Source organism: Periplaneta americana, chromosome 7, assembly GCF_040183065.1.
Source record: "Periplaneta americana isolate PAMFEO1 chromosome 7, P.americana_PAMFEO1_priV1, whole genome shotgun sequence".
Taxonomy (NCBI): Eukaryota; Metazoa; Arthropoda; class Insecta; order Blattodea; family Blattidae; genus Periplaneta; species Periplaneta americana.
Window position 1 is genome coordinate 86706556 of NC_091123.1, and position 10988 is coordinate 86717543.

Below are 10988 nucleotides of genomic sequence, written 5' to 3' on the forward strand. Positions count from 1 at the left end.
CCCTAGCAGCACTTGGTTATGATGGAGCCTCTACAAATACAGGAAGAAAGAACGGATCGATGGTGTGCATCGAAAAGGAAATCGGCAGGCCACTACAACGAATAATTTGTCTTCTCCATGTAAATGAACTTCGACACCGCTATCTCGTGAAACATCTTGCTGGTATCACTACTGGTCCAGAAACACGTTCTGGACATATCGGAGAAGAGTTACTCCATTGTGAGACAAATCATGGCGAATTTCAAAGTTATTGAAGTATCCTGGATCCACAAAATTAACGTGGAACGTATCTCCGATCTTAGTAGGCCTACTGACCAGGAGTATCTTCTGGGGATCTACCAAGTCGTTCATTCTGGCCATTGTGCGATAGAGCTTGAAGGAAGAAACCAGGGCCAGTTGTTCAATCTCGAAGTCTTACAACTGCTTACAGGATTCGCCACTTGTATGTGAATTGTAGTAACCCTTCACATAATTTAGTGCATAGCTGAGAAATGTCATGCTTCGAAATGAAGTCTGAATATGCAGCGTAAATCAACATTTGACACCGGAGTATACTACTAAGGGTGGGTGGAGGGATGGGGCTGGAAGTGCAACCACCTCCTCGTAGTGAGCCCTGGTTTATTTTTGAGTGTGAATTTTAAAAAAATAGTAGAAGAGTTGCACTACGAGATAAAATTTGAAAACAGACATAAAGCATTAAGCTCGCAAAACTTTAGGGCTGATGCGGAGACACAGGATATTGTCGAATTACTATTTTCTTTCTTTCTGCCACAAATAGCAATTTTTCCGCACTAGCCACCTTCATTTTTCAAGAAAAGTTTTTTTTCGATACACCCTATTAAGTATATGTTCCGCAAGCTTGTAAGTCTACACGGATTGAAAGAAGACAGAATATATGGTTGTTGGAGGGAAAGGAGAGGATTTGGTTGTAAATGGTGTAACAATTAAGAATGTCAGCCAGTTTAAATATTCAGGATCAATTATATATAGTTCTGGTACTTGTGAAAAGGATAATAAGTAGAAAAGAGAAAAATAACTAGATCCTTGAATGATATCCTTTGGAACAGAGAAATGACAAAAGCAACTAAAAACATGTCTTGAAAACAGCGGTAGAGAGTGTCCTTATATGTGGGTCAGAGTTTTGGACTTTGAATGATAGATGGAGGAAAAAGTTGGAGAGCACTGAGATGGATAGGTTACGTCGAAGTATGAGAGTGTCTCGGTTGCAGCATGTAAGAAATCATTTTATTAGAGCAGAGATGGAAGCAGAAGAAATTGTAGTAAACAGGACTGAAATCGGATACTGCAGTGGTATGGACATGTACAGCTGTCAAAAAAAAAAGTGGCCACACTCGTGAATAGCGAATATTTTCAATGTCCACTTCGGGTCGCAGCGATGTTACACGATGCATGTGCTTGTACAAGCAGTTCCGGAACTATGAAAATATTCCATATCTGCTCCTCGCAGACCAGCTGTAGAGTGCTTGTTTAATGATTCAAAGGTTCTGGGTTCGCGCCTTCTTCAAGTTTTCATTTTATTTTTTAATCGTTCTTTAACGATGTAAATGATATTCAAATTATCATTTATATCCAGTTATCGTTCTTGATGGATATCACGTTATTTATATTTTGTTATCGTTCTTTAGAGATATGAATAAAATTCAAGTCATCATTTGTATTCTGTTATCGTTTTATAACGATATGAATAATAATTATTACTATTGTAGCTACAGTATTTCCAATGGGGGTTAGCCCTATTTTACATATGTATGTTAGGGCTATAGTTTTATACACAAAAAAATAAGCATAAAGAGAAATGGAAAAGAAAATTAAATTAGCTTACGCGATGTAAACAAAACATAAACAATCCGTAAATTAGGCATTGCGATTGCAAAACAAATATCAGTTATCAATTTGAAACATACAAAAACATTAACAACACACATACGTAACACTTCTATAACACAAATATGCAGCTTTCCGTACCATACATCATAAATTAATACACAATAGTCACACAAACACAATCAAACTATAATTACGATATTGCGACGACATCAAGCATCCCATAACTGACTCACATACATAACAAATCAAGCATCCGTTGCAACACATACACTTCAACATAGTAACCACACCTTTAAAAGTTACAAAATTGGCTCCAAGAAGAATAAATAGGACCCTGTTACTAATTACTATTCTTCTACAATTTCTTAAATACATCTGTAATAAATCTGTGAAATTCTGACATGAATAATATTCACGTTTTTAATATTGTTATCGTTCTTTAGCGATATAAATAATATTCAAGTTATCATTTATATTGTTTTCCTTCATTAGCATTATAAAATAATATTCAAGTTATTTATATTGTTATTGTTCTTTCGCAATATAAATAATCTGTATTTTATGTAGGTAATTATTATAACACAAATAAACATCTTTCATTGTAAAATAGGTTATTTTATTTAGATAATTAAATACGTATTATATAATATCTTATATTAATTAAACAAACCGATATTTATCATTTATATTGTGTTATCGTTCTTTAGTGATACTGTATAAATAATATTTAAGTTATTTATATTGTAATCGTTCTTTAGCGATATAAATAACATAAATTTAATATTAGGTTTGGAAAAATCCAGTTGCATAATACTGCTATTAGTTTTTCTTCTTGTATTATTACATTATACTACCTTGAACCACAATAAAATGAAAAGGAGTAACGAGGAATTGAACCTGAGACGTTAACATCTAAATTCCGACGTTCGTCCGCTGAGCTACGAGGGCAAAAGTGTGGAAACATTTTCGGAAAAATTGGCCTCATCACACTCTAAGATTTTCTGATGATTCGTAGAAGCTAGTCCAGGATGCGGGGGGCAAAGGCTAATTGAGATTTCCCGATCTCTGATAGGGTCAAACATCCTGATAGAATTAATATTTAACCCTTGCCGTGACTTTCGGTGAAGTCCGGAGGGCCCAATTAGTCAAATCCACTCTCCTCATCTCCACGCTTGGGCCCCCTGGAATTTAATAAGATGCGAAAGAGATAGTGGTGTGCGGAAAGCAACGGGATGTTACCGCATTTAGGCCTATCCTTCCCAAGAAAAACTGCAAACATGAACAAAGGAAGCTTTAAATAGAAGAAGAAGGATCTTCTGCGGACTTCTGGGAAAAGAACTAAGGAAGAGACTAGTGAAGTGCTTTGTGTGGAGTGTGGCATTGTATGGGGAAGGAACATGGACATTACGACGAAATGAAGATAAACGAATTGAAGCATTTTAAATGTGGATGTGGAGAAGAACGGTGCGTGTGAAGTGGACAGATAGAATAAGAAATAAAATTGTGTTTGAAAAAGTGAGTGAGGAAATAATGATGCTGAAACTGATTAGAAAGATAAAAAGTAACTGGTTGGGTCTCTGGTTGAAAAGAATAATAGACGACATTAGGATATGTGGATCATATGCGGAGACTAAGAGGAAGGCAGAAAATAGGAAAGATTGGAGATTGCTGGGTTTGCAATGAAAGACCTGCCCATGGACAGAACACTTATGTATGTATGTTCAGAATGCCTGGAATATCGTGTCTAAAAACAGTCGCTATTTGCGTAGACTAGTCAATTCCATGCCCACTCGACTGCAAGATGATCGAGATAAGAGGAAGATATACTAAATATTGAATTGTGGCTTTTTGTTTTGTTTTTTGAACGCTTAATTGTTTGAATGTTTTAAGGCCGATGCCAGTAAATTTTGTTTGTTTATGCCACGAAAGATATTTTTATTGAGAATAAAATCTTTTTTCTTTCCATTTGCAGACACAATATCATAATGATAAAGTCATGGCATAATATATTAATGAACCTGATGTTAATTACTAAAATAATCGTAAAAGAGAAAGGAGCCATTATGTATAGTTTGTCTCTCTCAAAAACAGAACAAAAAAGAACATAAAAAGCACGTGGTTGTAATCGAACGCAGGACCTCATGCATAAGAGGCCTGAACGCTACCATTATGCTATCGATAACACACAGAATACTTCAATTATAACTGTAGATATCAGGCAACGTGGTCCAACAACATGTAACATTGCCTGTCTCCGAATTGTAGCGAAGATACCCGAAGGGAACTTTGTTCCAGGAGAGCGGCCACTTTTTCTTTTGACAGCTGTACAAAGAGTGGAGGAGGAGGGATGGTCCAGACGGATAATTCATTGGTCCCCCACAAGGACAGAAGGAAAAGAGGAAGGACTCGTTTAAGTTGGTGTGGTAGTGTGAAAAAAGTTATGATTAAATTCGACTTAGAAGATGGACAGTGGAATGGTAGATCCTTATGGTGGACAGGAATTAGAAGCAACCGCTGAAGAGTGGATAGCTGAATTAAGAAGAAAATCAGTACCACTAAAGTATGAGATTGTGATCCTTTACTTACAGCAAAAATCTTAAAATGATCAAAGATCCGGAGGAACATGGAAATCGTGATGCATGCTAATAATGTTTCAGGATATCATGTGAAGATTAAGACGACAGCTGACGTGTGCATAATAAATGCATCTTATTCCAGTATAAAATGTACTTATTTATTTATTAACTGAACTGTATCTGTGTTTTAATTTGTAGTGAATACATTTTTTCCGAAGTTTCATTTTTGTAATTTTGTTTGTTTTATTTATATTTTTTGCCTTTCAAAAGTGGGGTGTGCAGCTTATGCGAGGATTTGAAGTATTCGAGAAAATACGATAAATGTATTTATAATGTCTTCCTTGTATGGCTCTTATGGTGGTGAAAATGACACCTTTATCTTACAGGACGATTATTTAGTCCTGACAGTCACCAGCAGTGTGTGCGAGACCATTTAGTTATGCCAGGGGTGCTTGGGTTAGTCAGTTGCTTGCGGTAGAGCAGTATGTTTCTAGTACAATTAAGCTGTACTGCATTCCTTTACTGACAGCTTACTCTTATCTCTACTCCAGAGCTCTCCCCACTACTCTTTCGCGTCGTCGAGCTGTCAGGACTAAATAATCAGTCTGTACATCTTTTCTTCTCACTCTTTTTAATCTGTCGTCAATTAAATTTTTACAAATTTATTATTGTTGTTGTTGTTATTATTATTATTATTATTATTATTATTATTATCATCATCATCATCATCACTACTGTTAAATGTTGCGTTATACCTTTTTGTTTTATTATAATCCATAATATGGTTATTGAAATTATTGAAAGCTTCTTTAAAATTCATAAAAACCGTACATGTTATGTTAAACTCGGATTTTAATTACTTGATTGTGAATATGCATTCTGCATAAACTCTGCATTTTCAGAATCTATCTTGAACTTCTAAAGTAGTACAGTAGAACCCCGATTATCCGTCTCCCTATTAACCGATTAGCGGATTATCCGAGTGTCTTTTTCTCGCTCCTTTTTTCTTTTTCTTTTTTTGCTACATATGAAGTACTACTGTACGTTATATTAGTACGTATTTTATCTAGAGTGTCATTACAAGTCTTTACATTTACACAGTTTGGTCTACTGTTAAGTTGTACTGTACGATTTCAAGACAAAATGTATTTCGTGTCAAAAGAAAATGTGTTGGTGCTAAATGTCGAAAAAAAAAAAGGCAAATACTTTAGTGGTTTGGGGAAAGAGAAACTGGCTCATCTCGCATCAGAATACGAAACTGATGTTACAACTGTGCTCGATTTAATAAGTATCAAGGATAAAGTGTGTATAAAGTGTGTAAATCTATAACATGAGACCCCTAGTATTCCCATCTTTCTGCTGAAAGCCATTACAAGGACTTTCATTGCCCCTTAAAAACACGTCGTTGACAACTGAACTTAAATTAATGAACTTCTGATTCACTACCTGGCGTGTTAAATACAAGACCACGGAGGAAATTCCTGAAGTTCAAGTATTGTTCACTTAATTTACGAAAATATTTTGTGGTACGGATTATCCGATGTTTTCGATTAACCGTTCATTCCATCCCTTTTATTACCACGGATAATAGAGGTTCTACTGTATATTAATATCTATTATTATTTCGAACTAGTTTATTTTATTATTGTCGCATATGTTTCATAACACAACATATTGTAACTTTTTAAACTAAACAACAATGTAACTTTATTATCTCAACAATAGGATTTGCTCTCCACACAGTAACACAGTATTCGTTAGTGCACTCCACAGACGACAATGACAATTTACTTGGACTATTACGAACAACAATGAACTGTTAATCTTAACTAATATTTACAAAGCACTATTTACAAATCAGAACTGTCAGTTCTCAGTTCACAGTTCTTCTAGCTCAGTCACTCAAGTTCACAGTATCTCGAACCACAGACCTTCAGGGACGATCCGCTGAACTTCGAACTCAGGTCCCCCAATTGCGGTCCACTGCACTCGAACTCCAGGCTTCAGGCTCCACAGTTACGGATACAACTCAAGTCGCACTCTGGTCTGGCTTCACTGCTACACAAGACTAACTCGCTTACCGTCCAAATCTGCTCTCTTCTCGGAGGCTGGCTTCCTTTTTATTTGCTAGTCAACGCTTCGCGGGCCTTCCCGACGTTTCCGTTACTGGACAATTCGAGAATAACCTGTCACGCTGCTATTCTTCCCCTTCACTCCGCGCTGCCGTTGGCTTTCTTCCCCTCTCAGCTTGCTGTCCTTCCTCTTACGTCGCGCCCCTCTAGTTTGCGTGGCTGCAGCTTCCTTCTCCACGTCACCCGAACCTTCCACGCGCACCCTGCCCTCTGTGGGACGCGTGATCGAGTCTCGACGGGCTGTCACAATATTATATACAAAATGCTGATTCCTCTGTAGTTATATTTATTTCTGTGCCTTTTTTTCAGTTAGGTATATGATCGAATTTTAAGATGTGTTTAATAGATTTAATGTGCAGTAGGCCTACTTTAATTAGTTGCAAGCACATTTAATTAGATCATTATTAATATTATCGGCACCAAGGAAGTCTTATAAAGTATAAACTATTTGACGGATTTTGTTCATATTCAGTATTCACAAATCAGTTTATCTTAGAATGATGCACGTGAATTACAATCATTTTAGCAAAGAAACTAATATGTATTTATTTGAAATAAATAATGGAAAAAATAGGCAGTCAACACGAAATTGACTCCATTTTTATTTTCTTCTTGCATGAGATGAAATAAATTAAATAGTTGCCATGTTTGCCCCCAGACATTTTCTGAATGAAATATTAGCTTTGAATAGACTAGTTTTACACACAACAGCACTCATGGGCATTCTCATTGACAGCAGTAGGCGATGACTTGCATTATCTAAGGAAAGGGATGTGTACCCCATTTCTAGTAGTCAGCAAGTCACAGCTATTGATGTGCATTTCAAAATTATGCACTTCTCAGAGGTTACAATCACAGTTCAATGATGGTGGTGTCCACTTCAGTTACAGAGTCCATGTAGTTTCCTATAACATGGTCGAGGAGATTGTAACCCTCCAAGTCTGATAATGAGCGAAAAAGGTATTGGTACTTCTACAATTGTCTGAGCCAGGGGCGCACCCAGGAATTTCTCTTGGGGGGGGTCCAATAAAAGAACGTCAAGTTACATAAATGCACGCATGCACACACATACACACAAACTTACCTCTTTCAATTTCTTTTTACAAAACAAAATCCAGTCTTCTTGGCTTTATCTTTAGTGCAGTAACAACATCTTGTGGAGAAACTGTGATATCACGATGGATGTTTAGCAAAGCAAGACCATTTAGACGATCATTTCCCATGGTGTTTCTCAGGTATGAATTTAATCTCTTAAGAGTCGAAAACGACCTTTCACTTGTACTTGTGGACACTGGCAATGTTAATAAAATCTTCAACAGCTCTTTCACATGAGGATAGAAATCATATTCACATGCAATATACATTTCCCACACTGACTTGTACTGTTTTCCTTCACAAAATGTGTTTCAGAGTTCAAATTCACATACCAGTTCCTCATCTTGGACACAAAAATTAGTATCTACTTGAGAATAAAACTTGGCCAGAACTATAAAATCACTAGCAACCCCATCTTCCTTGATCAGACACAAAAAAACATCGGTATTACTGAATGTGGACTCTAGTGGTAAAGATATAAGTTCTTTTGTTAACAGAGCACTTTCATCAAGGGAGAAATTTGAGACACTAAATTCCATTTGGGTGCCGAATGAGAATTTCAAGTTCCCAGTAAAACCAGTTGGAAAGAAAGAAAAAACCTCAGTTTCCAAAAGAGATGGCTCCAACGATGGAAGTGGTTAGCTTATTCAGACAAACAAAACGGTGCATTTTGTAAATACTGTGTTTTGTTTGCACCTCAAGAGGTTGGAATACCGATGTTGGGGTTGATGATGACGATGCAGACGGTTCAAGAATACCTATATTGGCATCATGTTGTAGGTTAGGTACAGTCTCAATATTGCACTTAGCCACCTTTGATGGAACCGAGCTGAAAAAACTGGTAATTTTATGTTTTTGCATTGTGGGCACTTGTGCTAATACTATTAAGTTAATATATCACATAACAGTTTTCACAACTTCACATTAATAATTCTTCAAGACACAAATACTTGGAAAAACAAACACAGACCAGTCAAATACCGCCAGTACTTATTATAATCAATGATAGATACTTTGGCAACACTGAACTCAATCTGCTAAGCAGTGATGACAACGTGATCGTTGAAACACAGCGAGTACAGAATTGTGCATTCTTTGTTGGCTGATGGCACTCAGCTACGTTTTCAGCAGCAGAGCGCTCTAGCTACCAACGATTATAGTAGGATGCCATTAGATGGACTTGGCTAGCAGGAAAAATCAGAAGTGTTACATACTGTACATGGACGTGAATCATTTCGGTGAAATTAGAGTAAACGGAATTATATGCTTTCAACGCTTAAAAATTCAGTAAAAATGTTACAACTTTGGGGGGGGGGGGGGTCCGGACCCGATGGACCCCCCCCGTGGGTGCGCCCTTGGTCTGAGCAGACTTCTGGACATATCTTTTGGTTTGCTGTTTTCCTACAGTACAGTCTCAACTGTGTTTCCAGTTGCTCACCTTGTATCTTGACGATTCTTCCCAGTTCTTTTTATTTTTGTTGAAGTTATTGCATCCTTAGCTTATTAACCCATGTTGGCCTTCACTTTCACGCCTTCTGTCGAAAATTATTAGTCATTTTTAAGACCAGTAAAATATATTTAGTAACAATTTGTATCACCATGGTAGATGCCCTTGATTTGGGACAATGCTCAGCTATTATCTGTGTGTGTGTATTTGTGTGTGCGAGTGTGCATGCATTGTAACAGAGCTGCTGCTGTTTCAACAAAGCTAATATGCAGTACTTAAGGAGTTAGGTACAGCTTACAGGAGTAAAAATGTTTGAAAATATTAATTTTTTTCCTCCATTACTGTATCTTGTAGAATAATGAAAATTGGGATATGTAAAACACTGTCCTTCTGCTATATGAAAAAAAAATATTTTTACGATTTAAAAAAATTATTTTTTTCTTCAAAATTCAAAATGGTGGCAATTCACTGTACAGTGATGAAGCATTTCCCTCATAACTCATAAACTTGTTAACTTTATCATGTTCTCTCCCTTTTATTTTATTGCTGAAACTCATGTTTACAATATCATGCTCTTTCAACTACAGTCCTTAATAAATCATATTTTTTTTTTATTTTGTGTTAGAAGAAAATACTGATATTTGACCATATTTTAAATGAATTTATTTTTTATCATACAATCTATCAAAGGTAGAGAAGTGATTCTGCATCATATTGTAGATTGAGACGGTTCCTCGTATAGGATGAGGAGATTTTCATTAGATTAGTATTTCGTGTTAATATTCTTATATGGATAGGATGCGCGGACGTGTAAGTTAGTTTCAAAATCTGAGACGGAAGTAACAGGTGGACAGGAAGGCCGAACCCAAGCTAGGGGGACAGGAAACATGTGTCCAGGCGTGGAGTTGACTGATGAGGGAATGTATGGACTTTGCCTGCGGGTGGTCAGTAAGATGACGCCAAGCCAGGTTCCAAAAGAGATGATCTGGTATATGTCAGAGAATTGTCAGGACGCCGGAAGTAGGGGGATGTTCTAGTTAACGAACAATTTTTGAAGAACGCGTCTTAAGTGACGTAAGTGTAATCATGGCCAATCAGGATTCTTAATAGAGACACGTGATATATAGATAGGAGGGTGAAATTCTATGTTTGGTGGTTGAAAGTAGAGGATAGATTTGGCAGATAGAGAGAAGGCATATAGAACGCGTACGGAGAAGTTGCACTCCACATATTCTCGGCAAACCTAACTCGGAAGTATAACAATTTACGGACTTAGAATTTTTTAGTGGGTGTAGTAAGAAGTCGTGTGTTGCATTATTATTATAAGTCTGAATTCTTTCCTCTCATCACGTTATCAACTGTCCGTTATATTACTGGTGTTTTATAGTACAAAAGATATAATTACGTGAACTCAGAAATTAGTATTAGTAAACTTGCGGGAAGTGAGAGCGAGATATTATACACTTGGACGCGCATTTCTGCTAATCTGAAACGAATACTTAATAATAATAAACGTTTTCATAGTTCTTACCAACAACTTCTGGTGTGCGCCTACATCATTACAACCTACGAGCACGTCTCCCAAACCCCATGTCCCGACCGTTTTGCAGCTGACCTGGGAACCTCATACCTCTACCGGAGTAATCTCGAGGAGGCTGGCGCCCAAAATTAATCAGTGTACGTAGTTAATTATTGACATCGACGTGCATCCTCGAGATACTTTCCATATACGACTGAGCTGGCAGCCGAGGGCAAGGAAAGGCGTCGTGGGCAACGACGACGACGACAGACGACCGTCGCAGACATGCCGACCAACAACGAAGGCCAACCGATACATAATTCGGCGCCTCAACGACAGCCCACCGTCGCAAGATATGACATGCATAAATA

General features: G+C 37.2%; 1 long non-coding RNA gene across 1 annotated transcript in view; it reads right to left on the reverse strand.

Annotated features, from left to right (window-relative positions):
* LOC138703258 (uncharacterized) overlaps positions 1-8622 on the reverse strand; it is a 77756-nt gene extending 69134 nt beyond the window's left edge. Inside the window, exon 1 of the long non-coding RNA XR_011333015.1 lies at positions 7641-8622. This is a non-coding gene — a long non-coding RNA (uncharacterized lncRNA). The remainder of the gene's footprint in view (positions 1-7640) is intronic.
* Between the last annotated feature and the right edge of the window lie 2366 nt (positions 8623-10988).